We start from the raw sequence: 15,378 nt of genomic DNA on the forward strand, positions 1-15,378 counted from the left end.
CCCCCCCTCTCCCCCCTCTCTCTCTCTCCTCCCTCTCCTCCTCTCTCCCCCCACTCTCTGTCTCTCTCTCTTTCTTAAACTCACACACATACACACAGCTATTTGATACTCTGACAGTGATCTACCGCCCACTGCCTCTCAATAAGCACGATGTAGCACAGCTCAAATACACACAGGAAGACACCCAGCCAACCTACTGCCTGTCTCTGTGAAGGAGCTCTGTGAGACTGGGACATGGACACACACACACACACACACACACACACGCACACACGCACACACACACACAACACACACACACAAACACAAACCATATCACACTATAAGTACACACACTCACAAACACAAACATATAACACTATAAGTACACACACACACAAAACACAAACATATCACACTATAAGTACACACACACACAAACACAAACATATAACACTATAAGTACACACACCACACACAAACACAAACATATAACACTATAAGTACACACACACACCACACACACACAATAGTGCACAGAGGACACAAATCCATGCAGACCTTCACACTCTTAAAATACACACTTGACTCACACATTGAAACACACAACAACGGTTAAATAAAGGTTAAAATAACCCAGCCAGGAGGAGATGAAGACTAGAACATGCTCTTTCACCCTATCTGGCACAGACACTGTGAACTAATCAAGCCCTGCCTCTCTCTGGACTGCAGTCCTAGTATCAACAGCTGATAGTCCCGTTGCTAAGGCAATTTAGAGAATGGCCCTGGTTACACAATGTCTCAGTCTATGCAAACAGACAAACTGCCAACAAAATAACACCATCACAGAGGCCCTCATTCCTGAGGTACACACACACACACACACCACACACACCACACACACACACACACACACACCACACACACACACACCACACACACCACACACACACACAGAGAGAGACACCTAGAACCTAAAAGGGTTCTCCTATGGGGGCAGCTGAAGAATCCTGAAGAAAATAACCTTTTTTGAAAAACTACTTCTGGAAAAAAGATAAATAGAATAGAATATGATGTAACACATAGAAATGGACTGAAATAGACCAGAGGGAGTGAATTATGTTCTATTCCATTCACTGTGCACTATGTGCATTCCATTCCATTCTTTGGGGCGGCAGGTAGCCTAGCGGTTAAGAGTGTTGAGCCAGTAACTCCCTTGAGCAAGGCAGATAATCGCCCAACAACACCTGCTCCCCGCGGTGCCAATGACATGGATGTCAAGTAAGGGATGTCCCCGCACCTCTCTGATTCAGAGGGGTTGGGTTAAATGCGGAAACACATTTCAGTTGAATTCATTCAGTTATGTAACTGACTAGGTACCCCCTTCCCTTCCCCTTCCCTATTTCCAGGGTCCTTCTAATGAGCAGAGATAATGCTATCTAAATGGCATCCAGAACATTCTGCCTCTCTGCTCTGTTCTTGTACCCACCTGTGCAATTGGGATCATCACCGCTCCATTGTCGGTCGCCTTGGCAACGATGGATGGCTGCATCCAAGCCATTGGGCAACATGTAGCCTGTGTCACAACGCACCTCGAGGAGGGCAGAGAAGGAGGGAGTGGGAGAGAGGAGGGAAGCAACAAAGTTTTTCCCTGAGGGCAGGGGCCAGGGACAAGTACGACCTGGGGAAGAAGGAGAGGAAGAGATGGAGGAGTGGAGAGGTTAACGAGGAAAGATCAGATCATCAAGAACAGTTTAGAATGGGCTTAGTGTGTTTCTGGGCAGATGAACTGAAAAGGCACTTCCAGATGGGGCATCACTGGTGATGATGTAAAGCCATCGAGTGCCCTCATTTCCTCATTTGGAACACACATGAACATGTGCAATGATTGAAAAAATTATCCCTCGCAGCTAAGGCCCAACTGACAAACCAGAACACACACACGTACCTGGAGCCACACAGCTGAGGTCCAACTGACAAACCAGAACACACACACGTACCTGGAGTCACACAGCTGAGGCCCAACTGACAAACCAGAACACACACACGTACCTGGAGCCACACAGCTGAGGTCCAACTGACAAACCAGAACACACACACGTACCTGGAACCACACAGCTGAGGTCCAACTGACAAACCAGAACACACACATACCTGGAGTCACACAGCTGAGGCCCAACTGACAACCAGAACACACACGTACCTGGAGTCACACAGCTGAGGCCAACTGACAAACCAGAACACAAACACGTACCTGGAGCCACACAGCTGAGGTCCAACTGACAAACAAAGAACACACACACGTACCTGGAGCCACACAGCTGAGCCAGACTGGCCGTCACACAGACACTGGCGCTTGTTGCCACAGTCCTTGTCCTGTGTACAGGGTTTTGGACACGTCCTTCTCCGCTCGTTACCCAGCAGCCTCTCTGGACACGCATCAGATGCCTGGACTAGGAGAGAGACAGAGGTGGAGAGATGTGCCCTCTAGCTCAGTTGGTAGAGCATTGTGATTGCAACATAAGCGTGGTGGTTTGATATCCGGACCACCCAAATGAGAAAACGGTTTTTATGTCTGCATGACTGTAGGTCACTTTGGATAAAAGTGTCTACTAAATGGCATATATTATTATATTATGTCAGGGGTCTTCAACCTTTTCTTGCCCAGGGACCCCCTCCCAGGTAAACCGGCCACACAGGGACCCCCTCCCAGGCAAACGGCACACAGGACCCCCTCCCAGGCAAACCGGCCACACAGGACCCCCTCCCAGGCAAACCGGCCACACAGGACCCCCTCCCAGGCAAACCGTCCACCCAGGGACCTCCTCCCAGGCAAACCGGCCACACAGGACCCCCTCCCAGGCAAACCGCCACACAGGACCCCTCCCAGGCAAACCGGCCACACAGGACCCCCTCCCAGGCAAACGGCCACACAGGACCCTCCCCAGGCAAACCGGCCACACAGACCCCCTCCCAGGCAAAACCGTCCACCCAGGGACCTCCTCCCAGGCAAACCGGCCACACAGGACCTCCTCCCAGGCAAACCGGCCACACAGGACCCCTCCCAGGCAAACGGCCACACAGGACCCCCTCCCAGGCAAACCGACCACCCAGAACCCCTCCTAGGCAAACCGGCCACACAGGACCTCCTCCCAGGCAAACCGGCCACACAGGACCTCCTCCCAGGCAAACCGACCACCCAGGGAAACCCTCCTCTGGCAAACCGGCCACACAGGACCCCCTCCCAGGCAAACCGGCCACACAGGACCTCCTCCCAGGCAAACCGGCCAAAATTACAGGCCTGACTAAATACTTTCTTGCCCCACTGTATACACTACCAGTCAAAGTTTGGGCACCTACTCATTCCAGGGTTTTTCTTTATTTTTACTATTTTGTACATTGTAGAATAATAGTGAAGATATCAAAACTATGAAATAACACATATGGAATAATGGAGTAACATGTTTTTTTTTTTTACAAATTGCCTTGATGACAGCTTTACCCATTGGGCATTCTCTCAACCAGCTTCATAAGGTAGTCACCTGGAATGCATTTCAATTAACAGGTGTGCCTTGTTAAAAGTTAATTTGTGGAATTTATTTCCTTCGTAATGCATTTGAGCCAATCAGTTGTGTTGTGACAAGGTAGGGGGGTAAACAGAAGATAGCTCAATTTGGTAAAAGACCAAGTCCTTATTATGGCAAGAACAGCTCAAATAAACAAAGAAAAATGACAGTCCATCATTACTTTGAGACATAATGGTCAGTCATTACAGAAAATTTCAAGAACTTTGAACGTTTCTTCAAGTGCAGTCGCAAAAACCATGAAGCGCTATGATGAAACTGGCTCTCATGAGGACCGCCACAGGAAAGGAAGACCCAGAGTTACCTCTGCTGCAGAGCATAAGTTCATTAGAGTTACCAGCATCAGACATTGCAGCCCAAATAAATGCTTCACAGAGTTCAAGCAACAGACACATCTCAACATCAACTGTTCAGAGGAGACTGCATGAATCAGGCATTCATTGTCGAATTGCTGCAAAGAAACCACTGCTAAAGGACACCAATAAGAAGAAGAGACTTGCTTGGGCCAAGAAACATGAGCAATGGACATTAGATTGTGGAAATCTGTCCTTTGGTCTGAGGAGTCGAAATATGAGATTTTTGGTTCCAAACATCATGTCTTTTGTGAGATGCAGGATAGGTGAACGGATGATCTCCGCATGTGTATTTCCCACCGTGAAGCATGGAGGAGGAGGTGTGATGGTGTGGGGGTCCTTTGCTGGTGACAATATCTGTGATTTACTTAGAATTCAAGGCACACTTAACCAGCATGATTACCACTGCTTTCTGCAGCGATACGCCATATAGTCCCATGCGCTTAGTGGGACTATCATTTGTTTTTCAACAGGACAATGACCCAACACACCTCAAGGCTGTGTAAGGGCTATTTGACCAAGTAGGAGAGTGATGGAGTGCTGCATCAGATGACCTGGCCTCCACAATCCCCCAAACTCAACTCAATTGAGATGGTTTGGAATGAGTTGGACTGCGGAGTGAAGGAAAAGCAGTCAACAAGTGCTCATGTGGGAACTCCTTCAAGACAGTTGGAAAATCATTCCAGGTGAAGCTGGTTGAGAGAATGCCAAGAGTGTGCAAAGTTGTCATCAAGGCAAAGGTTGGCTACTTTGAAGAATCTCAAATATAAAATATATTTGGATTTGTTTAACATTTATTTGGCTACTACATGATTCCATATGTGTTATTTCATAGTGTTTTCACAATGTAGAAAATAGTAAAAATAAAGAAAAACCCTTGAATGAGTAGGTGTGTCCAAACTTTTGACTGGTACTGTATATATTATCATTTTTTGCAGACAACATGCATTACCTCGGCGGACCCCCAGTTGAATTATGTACAGTATGAAGGAAAAAGGAAACCGCACACTGCTCTTGATAGTATCACTGATCTTTAATAAGCTTACGTATCCTCACGGCCTTCGTCAGGGCTTTTTTTTTAAAGATCTTGTTCAACTGTTGCCATGCACCTGCATAAAAGATTGCTCAGATGTGCGAGTTTTTAATTATGTACAGTGCCTTCAGAAGGTTTTCACATCCATTGACTTTTTCCACATTTTGTTGTGTTACAGCCTGAATTTCTGTCCCCCAATACCCCATAATGTCAAAGTGGAATTATGTTCTTAGAAATTGTTACAAATTAATTAAAACATTTAATCTGAAATGTCTTGAGTCAATAAGTATTCAACCCCTTTGTTACGGCAAGCCTAAATAACTTCAGGAATAAACATTTGCTTAACAAGTCACATAATAAGTTGCATGGACTAACTCTGTGTGGAATAATGGTGTTCATTAACATAATTATTTTTGAAGGACTACCTCATCTCTGTACCCCACACATACAATTATCTGTAAGGTCCTTCAGTCGAGCAGTGAATTTCAAACACAGATTCAACAAAAAAGATCAGGGAGGTTTTCCAATGCCTCACAAAGAAGGGCACCTATTTTTATATGGGTAAAAAAAATAAAAGCAGACACTGAATATCCCTTTGAGCATGGTGAAGTTATTAATTACAAGTTGGATGGTGTATCAAATACACCCAGTCAATATAAAGAGACAGGCGTCCTTCCTAACTCAGTTGCCAGAGAGGAAGGAAGCCACTCGGGGATTTCACCATGAGGCCAATGGTGACTTTAAAACAGTTACAGAGTTAAATGGCTGTGATAGGAGAAAACTGAGGATGGATCAACAACATTGTAGTTACTCCATAATAGTAACCTAAATGACAGAACGAAATGAAGCAAGCCTGTACTGTCACACCCTGATCTGTTTCACCTGTCTTTGTGCTTGTCTCCACCCCCCTCCAGGTGTCGCCCATCTTCCCCATTATCCCCAGTGTTTTTATACCGGTGTTCTCTGTTTGTCTGTTGCCAGTTCGTTTTGTTTCGTGAAACTTACCAGCATTTTTACACTTGCTCCTGTCTGTTCTAGTTCCTGTTTTCTAGTTTTTCCCAGTTTTGACCATTCTGCCTGCTCTAACCCTGAGCCTGCCTACCGTTCTGTACCTTGTCACGCCTTACTGGATTATTGACTCCTGCCTGCTCTGACCCTGAGACTGCCTGCCGTTCTGGGCCTTTCGCACCCTATCTGGATTACTGACCTCTACCTGCCCTTGACCTGTTGTTTTGCCTGCCCCTGTCCTAGTAATAAACTTATGTTACTTCGACACTGTCTGCATCTGGGTCTGACCTGAAACGTGACATGTACAGAATAAAAATATTCCCAAAATACATCCTGTTTGCAATAAGGCACTAAAGTAAAACTGCAAAACAATTGGCAAAGGAATTCACTTTTTCCTGAATACAAAGCGTTTTGTTTGGGGCAAATCCAACACAACACGTCATTTAGTACCACTCTTCATATTTTCAAGAATGGTGGTGGCTGCATCTTGTTGTGGGTATGCTTGTCTTTGGCAAGGACTAGTTGTTTAGGATAAAAAATAAATGGAATAGAGCTAAGCACAGGCAAAATCCTAGAGGAAAACCTGTTTCAGTCTGCTTTCCAACAGACACTAGGAGACAAATTCACCTTTCACCAAAACAATAACCCAAAACACAAGGCCAAATATACACTGGAGTTTCTTACCAAGATGACATAGAATGTCCCTGAGGGGCATAGCTAAAATGTTGACTTAAATTGGATTGAAAATGGCTGTTTAGTAATGATCAACAACCAACTTGACAGAGCTTGAAGAATAAATAAAAAATGATGTGCAAATATTTTGGGCTCCCGAGTGGTGCAGTGGTCTAAGACACTACATCTCAGTGCAAGAGCCATCACTGCAGTACCTGTTTCGAATCCAGGCTGCATCACATTGGGCGGTGCACAATTGGCCTAGCGTCGTCCAGGTTTGGCTGGGGTAGGCCTTCATTGTAAATAGGAATTATTTTTAACTGACTTACCTAGTTAAATAAAAATAAAAATAAATTGGACAATCCAGGTGTGCAAAGTTCTTAGAGACTGACCCAGAAACATCCCGATAAAGAATTTTCTCAATGTTCATAAACTGAACTTCAATTACCTACTCAGTCTGCAACCCAGAATTTGTAAGATACTGGTTGAAATGAAAACAGACAGAGGCCCGGCCTACAATAGTCAAATGTTTATTCACGAGAGCACTCTAAAGTCAAGAATACAAAGACATCCATCTTATAGCTGCGCACATACTTCCACACAAACAGTAGATATCCTACGCACATACATTAGGAGAGCTATTTTCTTCTCTACAATTCTCACCACAGTTTCTCACTACCCAGCTGACAGTTCCAGTCCCCCCCAGATAAAGGAAACCTGGAGGGGTGCTCCCTGTCCTATCTTATCTTCCCAGAGTTATAGCCGGGTCGGTTCAACCATAGTTTAATTGTTTCTAGGTGTTTTCTTAAGCATACTGTAACAATTGTCGTCTGGAGAAGGAGAGGAGGACCAAGGTGCAGCGTGGTAAGTGGTCATATTCTTTTATAAAAATACAAAAACACTTGACAAACAACAAAAACGACAAACGAACAGTCCTGAAAGATGAAACAAAACACTAAACAGGAAACAACCACCCACAAACAAAAGTGGGAAAACAGGCTACCTAAATATGGCTCCCAATCAGAGACAACGATAGACAGCTGCCTCTGATTGGGAACCACACCAGGCCAAACACACAGAAACAGAAAACCTAGACCTACAACATCGAATACCCAGACATAGAATACCCACCCACATCACACCCTGACCAAACTAAAAATAGAAACATACAAAGCAATCTACGGTCAGGGTGTGACACTACACACATTTCTCTCTCTCCCAGTCTAACCTAGTAGGACTTATGTTGAATACTTTTAATTACTCCTTATCAATGCTACATAACCTCTAATCCCTAATGGTTAACTTTCCGGGTAGAATTATTTAATCATTTATATTAAACCTTAAATTATTTTATCAGATCCACAGCTATAAGGTGATTTGAACGTATTGACTCAGGGGTGTGAATGCTTAAGTAAATTAGATGTTTAATTTTCAATAAATTTGATAACATTTCTAGAAAACATTTACATTTAAGTCATTTAGCAGACGCTCTTATCCAGAGCGACTTACAAATTGGAAAGTTCATACATATTCATCCTGGTCCCCCCGTGGGGAATGAACCCACAACCCTGGCGTTGCAAGCGCCATGCTCTACCAACTGAGCCACACGGGACCTAGAAAAGTAGGTATGAATACTTTCTGGAGATATGACAGACAAATCAGACTGGAAGTGGACCTTGCCAGGAGATGGAATGAAGACCTTGCCCAGGAGAGTGGAAGTGAAGACCTTTCCCAGGAGAGTGGAATGAAGACCTTGCCCAGGAGAGTGGAATGAAGACCTTGCCAGGAGAGTGGAATGAAGACCTTGCCCAGGAGAGTGGAATGGAGACCTTGGCCAGGAGATGGAATGGAGACCTTGCCCAGGAGGGTGAATGGAGACTTGCCCAGGAGAGTGGAATGGAGCTTGCCGGGAGTGGTGAGACCTTGCCCAGGAGAGTGGAATGAACCTTGCAGGTGGGATGGACCTTGCCCAGGAGAGTGGAATGGAGACCTTGCCCAGGAGAGTGGAATGAGACCTTGCCCAGGAGAGTGGAATGGAAGGCTTGCCCGGAGAGTGGAATGAAGACCTGCCAGGAGGTGAATGGAGACCTTGCCCCGGAGAGTGGAATGGAGACCTTGCCAGGAGAGTGGAATGAAGACCTTGCCAGGAGAGTGGAATGAAGACCTTGCTCAGGAGATGGTGAGATTGCTGGAGAGTGGATGGAGCCTTGCCCGGGAGAGTGGAATGGAGACTTGCTCAGGAGAGTGGAATGGAGACCTTGCACGGAGAGTGGAATGAAGAACTTGCCCAGGAGAGTGGAATGAAGAGGTCGGAACATGAAATCGCAGTTGAAATGTGAACTGAAGTTGAGATTGGAATCAGATGGGGCCTTTTTTCTATCAAACTTGGTACCCAAGTTTTCAAGAGGGACAATTTTCTTCTGGCAATTTGTAGGGATTCAAGTACTCAGGAAAGTGATGTGCAGAATGTGAAACCTGGTTATGATTTGATAGAATAGATCTTAAATCTGATTCCAATTTGAACATCTAGTTCATGATTTCATCTTCCTAGGAATCCATTGTATTTTGCTTCCATGTTTAACATAAAACACATCATTTTCATATCCGCAATACAGCATGGACTGTAGCCCAGCACGCCGCCACACACACACACAACACACACACACACACACACACACACACACACACACACACACACACACACACACACACACACACACACAGAGACCACGCCTTAATGTACAGCACATCTGGAACGGAGAGAGAAGGGTTCCCCAACTCTGTTATTTCATGCTGACAGCTGCACATGTGTGACCAATTAACGGGCATATATTCATATACTGTACACACAGGTGGACACAGGACACACACACACTACATACACACAACTGTGCAACCAAACATCACAGACATGGCTCTCATACAGCTGCGTACACTGCCCTACCTAGCCACAGCAAGTAGGGGTGCTGAGGTGCTGCAGCACCCCTGAAAAATCTAAATTTAAAAAAAAAAATCAAAATTGGTGAACTGGGCCTTTTATTATGTATAAGTGGGGAAATTCACTTACAGTGTGTTTACATTTAGTTTAGTATTGTGTCTCATATTCCAAGCGCAATGACTACTTCAAGCTTATCTTGCGCATAATAGAAATAATAGAAATGAATGCCAAATAATGTTATTGTGTCATTTTGGAGTAACTTTTATTGTAATAAGAATAGAAGGTTATGAAACATTACATAATGTGGATCTCACCATGATTGCTAAAGTGTGAGTTATTCGTGAATAAGGATGAGTGAGAAGGTTACGAGGCTACAGTAAATATCATACCCAAATGACTGGCTAACCTCTGAGAATTAGTATGGTTTTGGATGCTTTGTACAAAACACAAACCAAAAGAAATGCAAATGCATTCAATAGTTTGTAGTCAAGAGGTGTATCAGCATGCCCCAACCATAAACACAACCAAAACACAGCCTATGTCATACAACAAAGACAGGAACAAATATTTCATTACAGTACACTCATTGAAAAACAAATGCAAGCTCTAGATTTTTAAATGATCTGAAATAATCAACCGATTTACTCATCTATTCAAGGGCCAAACCAAAGCCCAGCTAAGCCTAGATGGGACAAGCTCTGTCTAGGCTATACATACAGTTACATAGTGTCATAGAATGTGTGTAGAGAGGATCGAGGAGGTCTGAACTGAGCTTACCTGCAGTCTGCAGAGAGACAGAGCCAGCCAGAGCCACAGAGACAGCAGCGCACAGAGTCCATCCTTCAGCCTAGACTGGCCTCAGCCGTTATTAGGGAGGCACACTGGGAAACAGAACACTTTGGGGAGGGGAACAAAGGGAAGAGGGGGGAGAGAGGGAGGGTAAGTACAGCCGGGAACACAATCTGGTTTGCGTTGTGTTGTCAGCGATTGGGTGCAGAGATGTAGCGGAGTCAGGCGCAGGGACACAGATTTTGAGCACACAACGGAGTTTACTCAAAAAATCAAGCAAAATTCCAAATAGGAAATACATACACACTAGCACATACAAACACCACTAAAGACACCAACAATCACGGACAGAACAGAAATGTATGCAGAGGGTTAATAAGGAACATGATAAGGGAATTGAAACCAGGTGGTGTTGTATACAACAAACAAAACGCAACTGAACATGGATCGGTGGTGATAGAAGCCGGTGACGTGGAAGTCGTGACAGTACCCCCCCCCCTTGACGCGCGGCTCCAGCAGCGCGCCGAACCGGCCTCGGGGACGACCCGGAGGACGGGAGCAGGGCGTCCGGGTGGAGACGGTGAAACTCCTGTAGCAATGAAGATCTAGGATGTTCCTCCACCGGTACCCAGCATCTCTCCTCCGGGCGTACCCTCCACTCCACGAGTTGTAGAGGCCCCTCGCCCGACGCTTGAGGCCATGAATGGCTCGTACGGTATACGCCGGACCCCCTCGATGTCCAGAGGGGGCGGAGGAACCTCCCGCACCTCAGACGTGTGGAGCGGACCAGACCACCGGCCTGAGGAGAGAGACATGGAACGAGGGGTTTTTCGAGTTACCTTACGAAACTGTTCGGTCTCGCTTTGCCCACAAACCGGCGGCGGGAAAAACCCAGCTTCCGGCAGGGAGGGTTGAGGGGTGCAAGGTTTCGGTCGAGAGCTAGACCCTATCCCGGCGGATACACCGGGCCTCATGCGTGGCGGTCGGCACTAGCCTTTGCCTCCTGATAAGCACGTTTGTAGCGTACGTGGGCAGCGGTTCCATGTTCTCTTAGCGATGGAGGGATGCGGAACCAATCATCCACCGCAGAGCCTCAATTGGCTCTTGATGCCATATGGTGCCAGGACCGCTGATAAACCCAGACACACACTGAAAGTGATAGTGGTTGGGTACGAGGCGGGCGGAGGGGAGTTTGTGCCATCTCCGCCCAGGGGATGTAAACCGCCCCCTCCCCCGGCGGCCTGGCAATACGGACCGCAGAAACTACCCACATTCTGGTGACTCCTTTCCACTGCCCGTTACTCGGGGTGAACTGAGGTAAAGGCTGACGAGACCCCCACAGGCGTTCCATAACGCCCTCCAAGACTTAGACGTGGATTGGGACCCCGTATCAGAAAACTATATCCTCAGGCCACCCCGTAGTGCGGACTACGTGACGCATGAATCAGGGCCTCCGGCGGTTGTAGAGCCGTTAGGGAGACCGGCAAAGGAAGGAGATGCACGACTTTAGAAAACCAATCCCAAACCGACCAGGCAGGTGTTACCGTTGACGGGGGGAAAATTCCTCACGAAATTCCCGATGGTGTTGGACCCACGGTCGTTGTGGAACGAAGGGGTTGTATTTTCCTTGGGAGCGATGTCTGGTTGCCTTGCACTTGCGCATACCGAACAGGAGAAGAACTACCTCACGTCTTAGCTAAAGGTGGGCCACATATTCCAGCATGAGGCACCGTTGCCGTGCGGATGACAGAGGAGGGTGACGTTTGAGCCACAGATCAACGATTCGCGGACTCAAACGGACCTACGACGCCGCTGGACACTCCGGATCACTTCCCATACCACCGGTGCACCAGGCGAGAGTTGGATTAGAGTGGTGATCCCTAACTTCCGGCGGAAGGGTCGTGACAGTTGTTTGAACCTGGTTAATTCATTGGAAGAGACCTTTCACCAGTTTTATGTTAATAAAGCTGAGAGAAGGGGTTCAAGAGGGTCAAAACAGAGAGCTGACATTCGTTCCCACTTACACAATACATATACACACAATCACAACCACACAGACACACACCACCAACCAACACACACACAACCACACCAACACACCACAGCAACCTGTAATAAAGCAGGATCTACTGATCAAACGTTTACAGATTCTATTATTACTACCTGAGCCTAATCTTCATCACACACACACAGAACAACACACAACACAAACACACACACCACACACACCACACCACACACCACACACCACACACACACACACACAACACCAACACCACACCACCAAACCACCCACACAACAACACAATGATAAAGGTCATAGCATCTTTGTGTCATCTCTGTTTGGACGTTGTATTTATTGAGTTTCCACTTCACAGTTGTTACAACCAGAAAGACTTTACCATTTATACAGTTACTTATAGTCTTCTGTCTATATCCTTTTTTATTTAAAGCAATACATATTTTCTTATATATTATATGGTGTTCTATATATGTGAGTATTTATATTATTTAATTATTTGTATTATATGGAGCTATTTATATATATTATTATTTATTGTTTATTAACAGCACATCATTCAAAGCCACATCATCAACAATGTGTGTTTAGGGTGAATTGATACATTTATGAATGATTTGTTTTTATCTTTGGCAACCACAATGCCAGCATGACATGGTGGTTGGACTATCTGGCTTGATTCAGAAGTTAGCTTGTGACTAAATGGAAGTCTCATGGGGGACTGTTGTATCACCACATGAATTGTGAGTTTTGTAGTTCAATCTGTCAGGGGGGCGACTGACTTATCAGAGTAAAAACTATGGGCTCCGGTGGCGCAGTCGGTATAGACATGCATCGCAGTGTCTAAGCTGTAGCCACAGGGATTCTGGTTCAGGCCAGCTCTGTCACAGCCAGCGTCGGAACGGCGAGGTCCACTAGAGGCCGACGCCATTGGACCAGCGGTCCGTCGTGGGTTACGTGAGGGTTTTGGCCGGGGTGGATATCCTATGTTTGTGTGGCAGGCGGGCTGCAGTCGCCATTATTCTTTTCTAGACAGACTGTGGTGAGGAGCTCGCCCAGTGGCGCGTTGGACCGTTTTGCACCACCCTCTGTGTTGCGCCTTCATGGTTTGAGGCGGTTGCAGTTGCTTCCAGACGGATTCTACACTTGCAGTTAGATGCTCTCGATCGGGTGCTTTAAAAGATCCTTCGTACTGGAGGGGCCTGCTCCAACTTTCGTTTACGACTGCAGTGGCTTCTTCAACATTCTGTGCTGGTGTGCTTCTCAGTGATGTGGTAACTTGAAGTCTGGACCTTTTGTTACAGATGTTGATGTGCGGTGTTCTCCTTTTCCTATAGCACGACAATCTTTGGTCTGCTGATGCTTGAGGGAGAGGTTGTTGGGCCTTGTCCTGACGGTCTCATGTGGCGAGACTGTTGTTACTCCTTCACCCTGCGGGTGGCCGTCAGGAATTCAGAGGCCGTTGAAGGGAGGTGCTTCAGTTCAGGGAACCATTGTTTTGGTGTTATGATGGAGTGTGATGCTGTTTAGCTCTGCATTTAATGATAAACTAATGCATTAACAATGATCATGTTGCTTTAAGCAAACATCTAAGTTCTGGAGTTCACTAAACACAACCACCCCCCACACACACCCACCCCCACACCACCACCACCACCACCCTACACACCCACCACCACCCGACACCCCCACCACCACACTACCACCACCACCCCCACCCACACCAACACCCACCGACCACACCACACCCCCCACCACCCCACCACACCCACCCACACCCACCACCCCCACCCACACCCCACCCACCCACCCACCACGAACCAAACACACAACCACACCCGACCACCCACAGCACACACACAGCCACCACACCACCCACCACCCCCACACACACCACACCACCCACCCACACCCACCACCCACCGCCCGCCCACCCCCCACCCACACCCACACACACACACACCCACACCCACACCCACCCACACCCACACACCCACCCATTTTTCCTCCAAACCCAGATTAGTCCGTCGGACTGCCAGATGGTGAAGCGTGATTCATCACTCCAGAGAACGCGTTTCCACTGGTCCAGAGTCCAATGGAGGTAAGCCTTACACCACTCCAGCCGATGCTTGGCATTGAAAATTGTTATCTTACGTTTGTGTGCGGCTGCTTAGCCATCAAAACCCATTTCATGAAGCTCCTGGCGAAGTTGTTGTGCTGAAATTGCTTCCAGAGGCAGTTTAGAACTCCGTAGTGTGTTGCAAATGAGGACAGACTATTTTTACGCGTTACATGCTTCAGCACTTGGCAGTCCCATTCTGTGAGCTTGTGTGGCCTACCACTTCACGGCTGAGCTGTTGTAGCTCCTAGACGTTTCCACTTCACAGTAACAGCACTTACAGTTGACCGGGGCAGCTCTAGCAGGGCAGAAATTTGATGAACTGACTTGTTGGAAAGGTGGCATTATATGACGATGCCACATTGAAAGTCACTGAGCTCTTCAGTAACACCATTCTACTGCCAATTTTTGTCTATGGAGATTGCATGGCTGTGTGCTCAATTTTATACACCTGTCAGCAACGGTGTGGCTGAAATAGCCAAATCCACCAATTTGAATGGATGTCCACATACTTTTGTATATATAGTGTATCTTAAGATGAATGCACTAATTGTAAGTCGCTCTGAATAAGAGCTTCTGCTAAATAACAAAAATGTAAATGTAAAACGTGAGTAAATATAAAGAAAACAGAGAAGCAGTAAGTAAGAACAATCTTTTATTTGTGTTTTCGGGAAAGTTCGACTACATCCCCATTGTCAGCACTGAGTGGGCTGGAACAGTGGACACCACCGGTGCAGATGGGTAGTTGTAGTTCAATAAAAGTCACTATATGAGTTATCATCATCCATGTCAGGGAGATCAGGAACAACATCCAGTTGGGAGAGCATACATACAGTCACTGAGGTGAAAATAGGCTGCAGAAAACCAAGAGGAAAACTGTGGC

At 46.6% G+C, this 15,378-nt stretch overlaps 1 long non-coding RNA gene across 1 annotated transcript; it reads right to left on the reverse strand.

The window, feature by feature from the left end:
* Nucleotides 1-1,450: 1,450 nt before the first annotated feature.
* On the reverse strand, nt 1,451-10,390 carry LOC139026398 (uncharacterized). The gene is made up of 3 exons (XR_011478175.1): nt 10,345-10,390; nt 2,287-2,432; nt 1,451-1,660 (listed from the first exon to the last, which is right to left on the reverse strand). It is a non-coding gene; the product is annotated as an uncharacterized lncRNA (long non-coding RNA).
* Between the last annotated feature and the right edge of the window lie 4,988 nt (nt 10,391-15,378).

This window comes from Salvelinus sp. IW2-2015, unplaced genomic scaffold (assembly GCF_002910315.2).
Source record: "Salvelinus sp. IW2-2015 unplaced genomic scaffold, ASM291031v2 Un_scaffold4687, whole genome shotgun sequence".
Taxonomy (NCBI): domain Eukaryota; kingdom Metazoa; phylum Chordata; class Actinopteri; order Salmoniformes; family Salmonidae; genus Salvelinus; species Salvelinus sp. IW2-2015.